The following is a 12,763-nucleotide window of genomic DNA, read 5'->3' on the forward strand; positions in this document are numbered from 1 at the left end:
AACCCTACGGCTAACCGAACCCTACGGCTAACATGATGTAAATGGAAAGCAACTTTTACTCTGCTTTATACAAGTAACGTAACAGGAAATGGTGTTATATCCCCTCCACTTTTTCTCACTTTTCAGCCAGGAGCTATTAGTCTTGTAATGTTTAAAAGTTGTGAGTAGAAGTCCAACAGCATCGGAGAACCTTTTGATGGCTAACGGAGCTTCAATTTCGTTTTTCCAAAACTTAGATAGATATAGATTCCTATCTGTCCATTGTACGAATTTGTTGAAATAAACAGCTTTAGGTTATAAATTGTGATAAATATCGGAGTATAATTGTATAGAGATTAGAATAAATAAAGTATTTATTTAGACAACATAGAATAAAATATTTATATAATAAAATAAAATAAAATAATCATGTCATGTCATGTCATGATCCGAACAACTCATCTATTGCGACATTACTGCAGTTTTTTTTTTGTTTTTGTATTATAATTTGTTTTGCTACTTCTAAAGCCTTTTTATCTTTTTAGGTGTAGCTAGATGTGGTGTTCTAATATCACCAATAAAACAAGGTTCATATATTTTAGCCTTCATAGGTGTTTCAAAATTTGAGCACTGAGCATCTTCGTTTCTCAGTGGAGATAAATCACCATTTCATTCTTTTGATGATCTTTCAAGTCTTGTAGTTGAATCCGGTTTTTTTTTTTTTTTTTTAATGATGCCACAAGATGATAGAAGATCATCTTTTGCAGATGTGTGGCAATTCAACTTAGCATTTTTGATACTTTGCAGATTAAATTGGCTATCAATTATTGCATAGATATCTAGAAAATCATTAATCGTCAATTAATTAATTTATTCTCATTAATTTCAATTAAACAGGTATAAAATCAGTAATCATTATTACCTTTTATTGATGCATTGTAATCAATATTGTCAATAGCAAAATAATTTTTTTTTTGCGCTAGAATAAATTTCACTGATAGAAGAATCCGATTCTGGAGATATTTTTCTTTTCTTTCCACAAAGAGATGGCACAGTATTGGGTTTTACACAGGACCCTTAAACTTTCTTTATAATATCTTTTTCTTGAAAATAACCGAACCCTACGGCTAACCGAACCCTACGGCTAACCGAACCCTACGGCTAACCGAACCCTACGGCTAACCGAACCCTACGGCTAACCGAACCCTACGGCTAACCGAACCCTACGGCTAACCGAACCCTACGGCTAACCGAACCCTACGGAAGTTATGATGTAAATGGAAAGCAACTTTTACTCTACTTTATACAAGTTACGTAACAGGAAATGGTGTTATATCCCCTCCACTTTTCCTCACTTTTCAGCCAGGAACTATTAGTCTTGTAATGTTTAAAAGTTGTGAGTAGAAGTCCAACAGCATCGGAGAACCTTTTGATGGCTAACGGAGCTTCAATTTCGTTTTTCCAAAACTTAGATAGATATAGATTCCTATCTGTCCATTGTACGAATTTGTTGAAATAAACAGCTTTAGGTTATAAATTGTGATAAATATCGGAGTATAATTGTATAGAGATTAGAATAAATAAAGTATTTATTTAGACAACATAGAATAAAATATTTATATAATAAAATAAAATAAAATAATCATGTCATGTCATGTCATGATCCGAACAACTCATCTATTGCGACATTACTGCAGTTTTTTTTTTGTTTTTGTATTATAATTTGTTTTGCTACTTCTAAAGCCTTTTTATCTTTTTAGGTGTAGCTAGATGTGGTGTTCTAATATCACCAATAAAACAAGGTTCATATATTTTAGCCTTCATAGGTGTTTCAAAATTTGAGCACTGAGCATCTTCGTTTCTCAGTGGAGATAAATCACCATTTCATTCTTTTGATGATCTTTCAAGTCTTGTAGTTGAATCCGGTTTTTCAATGATGCCACAAGATGATAGAAGATCATCTTTTGCAGATGTGTGGCAATTCAACTTAGCATTTTTGATACTTTGCAGATTAAATTGTCTATCAATTATTGCATAGATATCTAGAAGATCATTAATCGTCAATTCATTAATTTATTTATTCTCATTAATTTCAATTAAACAGGTATAAAATCAGTAATCATTATTACCTTTTATTGATGCATTGTAATCAATATTGTCAATAGCAAAATAATTTCTTTTTTGCGCTAGAATAAATTTCACTGATAGAAGAATTCGATTCTGGAGATATTTTTCTTTTCTTTCCACAAAGAGATGGCACAGTATTGGGTTTTACACAGGACCCTTAAACTTTCTTTATAATATCTTTTTCTTGAAAATTATTTGAACATAATCAATTAACATAAACAATTTCGTGACAGTATTAAGAACGTGTTCATCGATTTTACAAAATGTTAGCCATTGCTTGCGAGTTTCCTCTTTTTTTGAAAATCTCTTAACTAAAAAAAAAAAAAAAATCTGTTAATAAGAAAAATAATTAATTTTATAACTTACAATGTAAAAAATTATAATATGTTTTTTTAACTTCACATAAAATCTAACCTAAAATTCACATAATAAACTCTACAATATAAATAGACACAAAAAGTTACATTTACTTACGCATAATAGGAAACCGATTTATCACGATTACCGCACGGTACGCAATATACGCAAGGCATTTTTATATTAAATTAATGATATTTTACTAATTTATTTTGATTTTACACGGACTGTTAGAAATAATTCTGCAAACCTGCAACAACTCGATTTAATACTCGATAAATTGTCGCTAGCGCATACGCACAGAGAACGATTAGGAATCTATACCTTACTCTGTCGCACATATTTTGCACACTATTTCAATCCATAGGAAACTTAGGCAATTTCCTCTCCAGATATACAGGGTGTTCCGGAACAACTTTCCGTCCGTGAAATGACGTATTCCTGATACAATTCTAAGACAATTTTTCCTTTACCAAAATTTGAATTGAAGCGTAATTTTTGAGTTATAAGCAAAAATAGTTAGCAAATCACGCGTCGAATACAGAAGGCAGGCAGGAGCGGCGCGGCGCGCCGCGAGCGCCCGGCACAGCTGACCGTCTGATTACCACCGCATGAGTCGCTAACTATTTTATCTTACAACATAAAATTAGGCTTTAAATAAAATTTTGGTAAAGAAAAAAATATTTCAGAATTATGTCAAGAATACGTGTTTCTTAAAATAACGTCACTTTAACCTCTCTCTCTCTCTCTCTCTCTCTCTCTCTCTCTCTCTCTCTCTCTCTCTCTCTCTCTCTCTCTCTCTCTCTCTCTCTCTCTCTCTCTCTCTCTCTCTCTCTCTCTCTCTCTCTCTCTCTCTCTCTCTCTCTCTCTCTCTCTCTCTCTCTCTCTCTCTCTCTCTCTCTCTCTCTCTCTCTCTCTCTCTCTCTCTCTCTCTCTCTCTCTCTCTCTCTCTCTCTCTCTCTCTCTCTCTCTCTCTCTCTCTCTCTCTCTCTCTCTCTCTCTCTCTCTCTCTCTCTCTCTCTCTCTCTCTCTCTCTCTCTCTCTCTCTCTCTCTCTCTCTCTCTCTCTCTCTCTCTCTCTCTCTCTCTCTCTCTCTCTCTCTCTCTCTCTCTCTCTCTCTCTCTCTCTCTCTCTCTCTCTCTCTCTTTCTTTTACGCACATACACTCCGCCATACACACATCGCGTTAGCAATCAGCTGATTGCAGTGTCCGACGGCCGGCGATCCGCAACAACTTTTGTTAAAGTGACGTTATTTTAAGAAACACGTATTCTTGACATAATTCTGAGATATTTTCTTCTTTACCAAAATTTTATTTAAAGCATAATTTTATGTTGTAAGATAAAATAGTTAGCGGCCCATGCGGTGGTAATGAGACGGTCAGCTGTGTCGGGCGCTCGCGGCGCGCCGCGAATTGTATCAGGAATACGTCATTTCACGGACGGAAGGTTGTTCCGGAACAGCCTGTATATGCTCTAAGCTTATAGCTTACTACTCCTATTGTAGATCCGGCCTTACGACTTCCATAAAGTAGCTTTAAATTTGAATTCTTACATTGACCTTAAACTTCGCACATTGATGGTGCTGTGGCGATTCATTGGCTGTCTTCCGAAATGCGCTGAAAGTACTGACAGTACTGTTTTCGAGTTCCGAAAATGTTTTCAACATGCTGCAAGAGAATAATAATTACCTTTATAACGAAAATGGATCCTAGGGAATTGCTGACTTCCTCTTATCTTTCTCCTTACAATGGAAAGAAAAAAATAAACTCTGAACTAGTGCAGCCAGTTCAGCTATAAAGAACAGTGGGTTGATTGTGTATCTTCAAACGATGTGAAAATTACAAAAGTGAGTAAATTCACTAGAGTATCTACGATGTCATTTGTCGAAATCTAGTAAATCTGTTCACTTTTGTAATTTTCACTTTGTTTCAAAGATACGCAATCGATCCCCAGTAATGCATATGGCGGTTAGCGGTTTCGTAAAAGGTGATCGAAATATTGAATCGAGAAAGAAGGAAATACTTTTTTTTTAATCACAACATGTCATTAAACAAATATAAAATAATAAATAGAAGTACAAATAATACATACAAAATATATTTAACATCAAATGATTACGAGAAAGCATTAGCAGATAAGTTACAATTGATTGAAGAGAATCTTTATGAAAATAAAGTTATAAGAATCTTTATAAGTAAACAGTTATAAATTTATAATTTTAATAATATTTTATTGATATTACAGATAAAAATTTTGTTTCTCGAGTATTGGAAAATATATTTAAAAGTGTCAAAAAATCTTCATCATCCGAAGATGATGAACTTTGGCAATAATTCTCAATAAAGTTTGTAATATTTTATATTCTAGTTACAATTGTATTTAATTTTTCCATTTTAATGTCACTTTCACTCCTTTTTAAATAGATTATATCGCTCTACACTTTCTTGTCTCTTTTTCTACTGCTTTTTTACTGCAAATACGTTCCGATTTTCATTGCTGCCACAGTTTACTGACAATTTCGGAACCATTGAAATACGTTGATTTCAGCAGCAGTGCTGTCAGTACTTTCAGCGCATTTCGGAAGACACCCATTAAGAACCCCTAGGGGAAAGAAAGAAAGCTAGCGCCACATGAAAGTAGTGAACTCTATACATACTGGAATGAGCGATTCCTTTGTTTGGCCACTATTTCGCCGAGAGAGGTGCCTATAGATATCTGGCATCCAAACTAAGAATGATGTCACTTGACATTCCATGGACCAATCAGATAATACTAGAAAGAGATGCCATCATTCAAATACACCTCTCTCTCTCGGCGAAATAGTGTCGACAGCCAAACAAAGGGTATGCTCATTTCAGTATGTATACATTTCTCTGATTAAAGTATATTGGTGTAAACTAAGACATATGTAATATTTACTTTTTGGGGTCAATTTTTTAGTACGGTATGTAATAGCGTTTTCGAATGAAAGGGTTAATCCAATCCGGATCAATTAATCACTATATTTTACTATAAATTCAAATCTTTTATTGGCAGAGACGATTAATGACGTCATTAATCGCTCTCAAGTAGCGTTTTCGAATGTAGCAGATTTAATCGCTCTGAAAGTGATTAATTGGGATTGCTTTAACCCGTTTATTTGAAAACGCTAAAGGTACATTTTCACGGGCCGCTGAAATCGATCGTTTGAACGACAAAAAGGATCACGTAATTGAAATGGACGAATCAGCGGGCAGACCGTCGTCCATTTCGATCACGTGATCCTTTTTGTCGCTCAAACGATCGATTTCAGCGGCTCGTGAAAATTTACCTTAAGACCCGTATCAGACTACGTATTGAAGATTGAAATTTGACCAATCAGAATAAAAGAAACTAAAATTTCCTTGTCCTAATTGGTCAAATTTCATTCTCAATGCATAGTTTGATATGGGCTTAAAAGCGATTAAACCTGCTACATTCAAAAACGCTATAAGGGAGTTAGGGCCGTGGCACATAAAAAGTTTAAGCAGTAAGACTTAAGACGTAAGCGAATTGGCCAATCACGGTCGAACAGTAAGGCAGCCATATTGAAACGTAAGCAACGCTGAAAATTCCGTATGGTTAAAATTCTTAAGTCTTAAGTCTTACTGCTTAAGTTTTTCTATGTGCCACGACCATAGATATATAGACTGGATTGAGCATTGCGAGATAATAAACGCGCGCCCGCTGTAGAAAAAGAGGTACTATATGGGAGGCCTATGTTTGTCTTTTTTCCTAGCATCTCATTGGTAATTTTCTATATGGAGGGGGACAAACTCACCAATGAGATGCTAGGAAAAAAGACAAACATAGGCCTCCCATATAGTATCTCTCTTTCTGCAGCGAGCGCGCGTTTGTCTATCGCAACGCTCAGTCCATTCTATATGTCTATGGCCACGACCCTTAAGCCCGTATCAGACCATGCATTGAGATTGAAATTTGATCAATCAGGACAAGGAAATTTTAGTTCCTTTTATCCTGATTGGTCAAATTTCAATCTTCAATACGTAGTCTGATACGGGCTTTAGCAGTCTAGTGATATGTAGAAATCTGTGGAATAGACCCAGTATCTCGTCGGTGCTATTGGGTTTAGAGTGTCATATGTCATAATAACATTTCTTTTTGTAGGGTTTCTTTATAAATATATATAACAAAATTTTTTGGACTTCGACAACAAAAACAAACAAAAATTTTTTTATCATACGTAATGGCCATTACTTGTGACAATATTTGTGAATAACTTGTGCCTGTTTTAATAGAGAAATTTATTTAATTATCAAAAAAATTAAATCCACGCAATTCTCTTAAAATATTTAAAATTAAAAAAAAAATGGAAACACTTTTTAAATTTATTTTCACTTTAGTTGTGAATAGTATGCTATCACATATTCAATCTTTACTGCAAATGTTATTTCCTTACTATTCAAAATTTTACATGAATTGCATATTTTTTTAAACTATGCACATTAATTTGAATAATGTATTAAACTAGATGTTATATATCACTCAAGGATAAAAAAATTGTATAATAAAATATTTATATAATTAACAAATTACAAAAATATGAGAATGTGTGTGTGTGTGTGTGTGTGTGTGTGTGTGTATATATAAACAAATATATTACAAATACTCTTAAATATTTATTATAGTGAAAAATCTAATATATAAACTTAACATAAATCAGTTAAGAAACTATCAAATTTTACACATTAATTTACGCCTCTACTATTACATACGTAATCTTATAAATGAAATAATAACATAAGTATTATATATTAATTAATAATATTTACATCAGAAAATAATTACTTTTATGTTTAATATGACACACATACAAAAAATATTTTAAATATTAAATATTACTCATTTAAATTACTATACATTATATCAAATATCACATTATTATATAATTCAATCTGCAATAATATGCAGTATAATATTCATTATTATCATATTGTTTCAGAGTGCAGTGGCATTAACATTAACTCAAAAATGATATCCTTTAAATTCGCACCATGCAGATTTGCATCCTGTAGGTTAGAACCAGATAAGTCACTGCACTAAAAAATAACATAAGCGTGTGTATATTTATATATACTATATATATATATAGCAGTAAAGGAGACAAAAATTTGCTAATAGGGATAAAGATTACGCAATATATGTAATATTATTGCACCTCCAGATCAGCACCAGTTAAAATAGCAGACCTCAGAATTTTTAAGAATAGTATTTTTTAATGTGGCTACTCAGAGATTGACAGCTGCCATGTAACTGCCCTCAAGATTAACATCTTTCAAATTTACGCCTTCCATGGTTTGCAGACCACCAGAATCTTCGAAATTGCAAGAATGCAGATTGGCTGCAGCTAAGTTTGCACATGACATTTTGACGCATATAAACTGTGGGTTTCGCAAATTAGCATAAGATAAATCAACATGTTCGAAACAACATCCTGATAAATTAGCATCTGCCAGACTATAATGATGCATAATAGCCTACTGTAATAAATAAATATGGACATGATTTCCTCCTATCATTTCTATTGCATTGATTAATTCAACTTTTGCAATACATAAAATAAATGTACCTTGAAGTTAATATTCCTAAGATCAAGTTTTGAAAGATTAGCTCTTACAAAATCAACTCCTTGAAATCTTAGTTCTCCATTAGTTGATATTGACATGATTTAAGTACATTTTTGCCAGTTAGAGATATAAGACCGTCTTTCTGCAATTCTTCCTTTTCTGCCATTGTAGTAAGGATTCAAATAGCACCTTCAACACCATTTAAAAAAAAAGAAGCTTCTGCCAATACTCCTGAATCAAGATGGTTGTTTAATTTTGATCAATAAGCATTTATTGTACCAACTTATATTAAATTTAAAGATATATTAATATTCGAATCAAGAATTATTTGATTCTCAATTATTTGATTATGTCTCAAATAATTTAACAATGCTTCAAAATATGTAGAACTCTGTCAATTAAATATATTCCATGGTGATCTTGCATACTGGGCTGTATTGCATGCTCAGCATTTGCAGTTTCTGTAAACATTCTATATAGAACATTATATTATTATTATATTATTTTAATACAACTATAAAGCATTTCTGTTATTTCTATTTTTATGTATTTATCATCTATTTTGACAATATAATTTCAATCAAAAAAAAAAATAAAATAAAATTACAATAAAAGTTAAAAAAAAAATTATTTTAGGACATATTTTTTTAATGATGATGTTCTTAATGAAACATTTCTTATCGACATCGATTTTAAAAATGCTTTACATACAATTTCATAAAAAAAAATAATAATAAAAAATAGTAATAATAATAATAATAATAAGAATAACATATATAGGAACTATGCATTTTGCAGAAAGCTATAGTCGAATTGTGTCAGAGATTACTTCGGTAATAATTATTTAAATCAGACTGTCTGAATTTAATTATTTTTGTGTATGGATTTTTCTTTTTTAATACTTTTAACAATAGTTATATTCATACATGTAGTTTTTTAAATGCAATTTTTTTTATTACGGATTATCCTAATTTTAAAGTAATTCTTAGTGTAACAAATGTATAGCATCCTTAATCTAATAATATATAGCACATTATAAAATAAATAATAACTTCTATGTAAAATGAAAAAGTGAACTTTTCTAAGAGTTGTCTTATAAATTTTTAGAATAACTTGTTGAAAGAGATTGAAAGCAGGATAACAATAACAAGTAAAATAAGACAAGTGAAAAAATAAGAACAATGATTTTTAGCATCGGTTTTAATCAGTCAATCAGATAATTAGGCTAAGTTTGAAACGTACTTGCTCGAAGATGGGGATATAACTCATTGTTATAAAATGAAGCAAAAAATTTTTTGTATGTATAAAATATTGTATATTATTATAACTTAGCGAAATTTTATGTATAATTATATCTTCAAAATATGTATAATGTAATCAATAAAAGATTTTTATTAAAAACATCAAAAAGTATGTCTCAATAACTATACTCACCCTTTCCAATGCTTACTCTGTGATGTTTTTCCTTAAACAATTTAAGTGTTATGCTTCAATAAATATATTATAGATATTGTAAACTTGGTTTTAATGAGTGGGGCGATTATTATCAGACACCCTATGTACGAGTATACGAAACAGAGAGAAAATTGATATTGCAGTAGTACAATGAAATTAAAAAGCACACATAAAGAAGAATGCTAAATGTTTAAACATTTAAAATAAAAAACAATGTACAAGTTTATGATAATAATTAAGTAATAATTTAAAAGAGATAAAGTACCTTGCTAACATACTATATATAGGCTATACATAGGCTCTTTCTTTGTCAAAGTGTCTCTAGTTGTAGTAAAATATTTCTTACTGACATTCGGTGTAATTCATTCTGAATTTCTATTTAATTAATTTTGACTACATATCTTGTTTATCTGCATAAAATTTCCTCCACGTGAAACATATAGAATATCATCATATTTCTGTAAAAAAGAATTGGATTTATTATTTAATAATTTATATCTGTACGTATGAAGATGTGAAAACGATATTAAATATTTTAAAATAAACATACATAATATATATCTGCTACAAAAAGAAAGTATGACACATTTGAATTATAAATAACTTAAGTTAGTATATATAAAATCTTAATAATAAAAAAATAATGAAATAAATAAGCATTTTACCTAATTAGCTTGATATCATCAATTTATCCACCTTGCAATGTAAAAATTCTTTTAACGGTTATTTCGAATTTTGCACCAGCTACTAATAATTCGTCTAATGAATGAGTCACCATAGACACCTATTATAAATAAATTACATACAGTGAAATATATAATACAATATCTACGTTATTTCTATAGTAAACAACTATATCATTCTTAAGTATGTACAAAGCAAGATTTATTTATTTTCCAAGAGATAATCTTTTTATGTAATTTGGAATAATCAAAAATACTAAGTTAAATGTTCAATTTATAAAAAATAAACAAAAAGAAAGAGAAAGGAAATGGAAAATAGAATATAATTTACTAACTAAAATTTAATAAACGAAATATGGTATCACGTTGCCATTAACGTCAGTTCCATTAACGAAAATTATTACTCTTTATAATTGTATCGTAATAGAGTCTATACTCAATTAACAGAATCTATAGAATCTATATAAATATTTCGAGAATAATGTCAATAAATAGAACTGTCAAAAAACAAATCCGAATCTAAAGCCCGTGTCACACTACGCATTGCGGACTCGGATCGGATTTGGAGTACGGACTGCGAATCGTTATCCATCCAATCAGAACGAAGTAGCCAAGGATCTGATTGGATGATTGACGATTCGCAGTCCGCAATCCAAATCCAATCTGCGTCCGCAATGCATAGTGTGATACGGGCTTTAGACTGGTATTTATAGTTCAGAATAATCGACTGTGGTTGGTCAATTTGCTTACGACTAGAGTCCTAGATTATTTTGCGGTCTAACATGGCGGCATTTTAATCGACCAATCAGAAAGTGGAACAAGTTGGCGATTTTGGAATGCTTAATTGTGATTGGTCGATTTGCTTACGTCCTCATAATTACGCTGTGTGCGCATGTGTTGTGTACATATTTTTCGGGGCCATGTATTTTGTAGGAGTTAGCGGTCTAGTAATATATAGAAGTCTGTGATCGGCTTATCTAAAGGGCCGTCTACAATGGCAGTAACAAGGCTGTAGGAGTAGGAGAGTATACTGTTTTTAGTGATGTAAAGACCGAGAGTAACGAAATAGGCAATTCCCATTTGCTCTTAAAACTTTGTGAAATTGGCCCTTATAGCTTGAAACTAAAGGCCATCACACAAAATTTCGTAAGAAAGTAAGACGTAAGCGTAAGACTTACAATGGACCAATCCCAATCAAGTATCAGGCTTTCCGTAAAAGTGGAGGGGTTACGGAGAGCCAAATACTCGATTGGGATTGGTCCATTTTCTTACGCTTACGTCTTACGTCCTTAGGGAATTTTGTGTATGATGGACTTAAGGAAATGGACCAATCAATTTCCTTAAGCCCGTATCAGACTACGCATTGAAGATTGAGATTGAAGATCGAAGATTGAAATTTGACCAATCAGGACAAAGAAATTTTAGTCTCTTTTGTTCTGATTAGTCAAATTTCAATCTTTAATCTTCAATCTTCAATTTTCAATGCGTAATTTGATACAGGCATTATGCTTATGGTTATACGCTTATACAAAAGTCTGTACTCGGGCCCTATGGCTGCGTTCGGAAACATCACCCGTGTGCACACGAGTGTCGTTCTATCTTTGTTCAACTTTTAGTAAATAACAAAGATAGAACGACGCTCGTGTGCACACGGATGATGTTTCCGAACGCAGCCTAAACTAGGATATTGATTTGTTGGCTCTAAAAATAAGAGTCAATCACATTTGATTGCTACTAAGTAATTTGTTCTGCTAAACGTGCCCATTGGGCGCTTTCTCTGCCGAACCCACCCATTAATTTCGTTTCAATTCCGTTCCGCCTTTTCGTAGCCATATGAATGACTACGAAAAGTAAGCGGCGAAAGAAAAGTATACGGCATGCCAGGTTTATCTTCTTGCACCTATAACTTTATCGTTATATTGTAAGTAGTTTTTTTTTGCAAGACGTATATTTTACGAAAAACAAGTTTTCTTTTTTTTTTTTTGCAATTTTTGAATAATGGTTACTCTTTCTCTCTATCATTTAGGCCCGATTCCACAACTTACTTTAACCGGAGTTTAACTCGTTAATGGAGGATTCACATTGCATTTGATGTACAATGTATGACGTCCGATTGGATACATCGGACATCAGACGTAATGTGAATTTTCCATTAACGAGTTAAACTTCGGTTAAAGTAAGTTGTGGAACTGGGCCTTAATCTTCAATCTTCAATTTTCAATGCGTAGTTTGATACGGGCTATACGGGCTTTAGAGTTGGCAGAAGGGACAAATCGTTACTTAAAATCCCCAGAAAATAAATTCTTCTATTGGTTATCCGATACAAAAAAATGTGGTAAAAAAATGTGATATCGACAAACATATAGGGCTGTGTTCCGATTCCCCACCCGAGTGCACCCGATATTATAGTATACGTGACATATATTATAATTTCAGGTGCACCCGGGTGGGAAATCGGAACACAGCATAGGCTGTGTCCCGATATTCACTGCCAGTACTGAAAATCTATAGTTTATGTCACGTACACTATAAATTTTCAGTACTGACCATAGACA

The 12,763-nt window shown here is 32.3% G+C and overlaps 1 pseudogene; it reads right to left on the reverse strand.

Moving 5' to 3' along the window:
- Nucleotides 1-7,114: 7,114 nt before the first annotated feature.
- Nucleotides 7,115-10,771, reverse strand: LOC115241950 (annotated as a pseudogene).
- Between the last annotated feature and the right edge of the window lie 1,992 nt (nucleotides 10,772-12,763).

Source organism: Formica exsecta, unplaced genomic scaffold (assembly GCF_003651465.1).
Source record: "Formica exsecta isolate Colony F162 unplaced genomic scaffold, ASM365146v1 scaffold543, whole genome shotgun sequence".
Classification (NCBI taxonomy): domain Eukaryota; kingdom Metazoa; phylum Arthropoda; class Insecta; order Hymenoptera; family Formicidae; genus Formica; species Formica exsecta.